This window comes from Petromyzon marinus, unplaced genomic scaffold, assembly GCF_048934315.1.
Source record: "Petromyzon marinus isolate PM22_M1 ecotype Great Lakes invasive population unplaced genomic scaffold, UKy_Petmar_22M1.pri1.0 PM_G_Scaffold_6, whole genome shotgun sequence".
In the NCBI taxonomy this organism is placed as follows: Eukaryota; Metazoa; Chordata; class Hyperoartia; order Petromyzontiformes; family Petromyzontidae; genus Petromyzon; species Petromyzon marinus.
Window position 1 is genome coordinate 597,501 of NW_027423013.1, and position 2,500 is coordinate 600,000.

Here is a 2,500-nt window from a genome sequence, read left to right on the forward strand (position 1 = left end):
AACGCTAGAAATTGGCGGGGATGTGTCTCTTGTGGCTCACGGGGCTGTTCGGGTCGCACAGAAATCCCTGGGAATGGGAAAACGGGTCATTTTCGTGTTGCCACATTGCGTACGAACCGCATGAAACTTCCAGAGGCATTTGCAGCAGGAATGCATGTGCACTCAAAAACTTCTATATGTTTCACGGATAGACCCCGTGAAACGCTAGAAATTGGCGGGGATGTGTCTCTTGTGGCTCACGGGGCTGTTAGGGTGGCACAGAACTCCCTCGGAATGGGAAAAGGGGTCATTTTCGTGTTGCCACATTGCATAGGAACGCCATGAAACTTCCAGAGGCATTTGCAGCAGAAAGGCACGTGCACTCAAAAATTTTAATATTTTTCACGCATAGACCCCGTCAAACGCTAGAAGTTGGCGGGGATGTCTCTCTTGTGGCTCACGGGGCTGTTAGGGTCGCACAGAAATGCCTCGGAATGGGAAAACGGGTCATTTTTGTGTGGCCACATTGCATAGGAACGGCATGAAACTTCCAGAGGCATTTGCAGCAGGAATGCATGTGCACTCAAAAACGTCTATATTTTTCACGGATAGACCCCGTGAAACGCTATAAATTGGCGGGGATGTCTCTCTTGTGGCTCACGGGCGCTGTTAGTTAGGGTCGCACAGAAATCCCTCGGAATGGGAAAAGGGGTCATTTTCGTGTTGCCACATTGCGTACGAACGGCATGAAACTTCCAGAGGCATCTGCAGCAGAAATGCATGTGCACTCAAAAACGTCTATATTTTTCACGGATAGACCCCGTGAAACGCTAGAAATTGGCGGGGATGTGTCTCTTGTGGCTCACGGGGCTGTTAGGGTCGCACAGAAATCCCTCGGAATGGGAAAACGGGTCATTTTCGTGTTGCCACAATTGGCATACGAACGGCATGAAACTTCCAGAGGCATTTGCAGCAGAAATGCATGTGCACTCAAAAACGTGAATATTTTTTCACGGATAGACCCCGTCAAACGCTCGAATTTGGCGGGGATGTTTCTCTTGTGGGTCACGGGGCTGTTCGGCTCGCACAGAACTCCCTTGGTCCACCTGATTCGTGCATACAGGCAGCAACTAAAACTCTGTAAACCTGCTGTGAGGACATCTAAACAGTGGACCAGTGAGGCTGTGGAAGATTTGCGGGCGTGCTTAGACTGTACTGACTGGGATATGTTCACGACTGCTACCAATAGTCTGGATGAACTCACAGAGGCTGTGTACATCAGCTTCTGTGAGGACTGCTGTATCCCAACACGTACCAGGGTGAACTTTAACAACAACAAGCCCTGGTTCTCAGCAAAGCTCAAAAGGTTGAGGTTGGAGAAGGAGGAAGCGTTTAGGAGTGGGGATAGAGACAGATTCAAGGAGTCGAAGAACAGGTTTAGCAAAGCGGTGAGAGAGGCTAAACGACTGTACTCAGAGACACTAAAACACCAGTTCTCTACTAACGACGCTGCTTCTGTCTGCCAAAGGGCTCAGGCACATCACCAACTACAAACCCAGAGCGCCCCACACCACTAACGACTCCCGCCTAGCCAACGACCTGAACGAGTTCTACCGTAGATTTGAAAGACAATTGGACTGTCCTGAACCACCCCTTCCCACCCAAGAGGCCCCATCCCCCACCCATACTACAGAAACGACTCTCTCCTTTCAGGAGGGAGAAGTTAATGGGCTTTTCAAGAGGCAGAATCCACGCAAAGCAGCCGGGCCGGACTCTGTCTCTCCAGCCACCCTCAGGCACTGCGCTGGCCAGCTGTCTCCGGTGTTCACCAACATCTTTAACACCTCCCTGGAGACATGCCATGTACCAGCCTGTCTCAAGTCCTCCACCATCATCGCTGTGCCCAAAAAGCTAAGGCCAACAGGACTAAATGATTACAGACCGGTCGCCCTTACATCTGTGGTAATGAAGTCTTTTGAGCGCCTGCTCCTGGCACACCTCAAAGCCATCACAGACCCTCTCCTGGACCCCCTTCAGTTTGCCTACAGAGCCAACAGGTCTGTGGACGACGCAGTTAACATGGCCCTCCACTTCACCCTACAGCATGTGGACGCCCCAGCATCCTACGCCAGGATCCTGTTTGTGGACTTCAGCTCTGCCTTCAACACCATCATCCCTGCCCTGCTTCAGGACAAGCTCTTCCAGCTGAACGTGCCCTACTCCACCTGCAGGTGGATCACAGACTTCCTCTCTGACAGGAAGCAGTGCGTTAAGCCGGGAACAGAAGTCTCTGACTCCAGGTCCATCAGCACGGGAACTCCTCAGGGCTGCGTCCTTTGCCCACTGCTCTTCTCCCTGTATACCAACAGCTGCGCCTCCAATCATCTGTCCGTCAAACTCTTGAAGTTTGTCGGACGACACCACCCTCATTGGGCTGATCTCTGGTGGGGATGAGTCTGACTATAGGTGGGAAGCTGACAACCTGGTGACCTGGTGTAGCCAGAACAACTTAGAGCTAAAT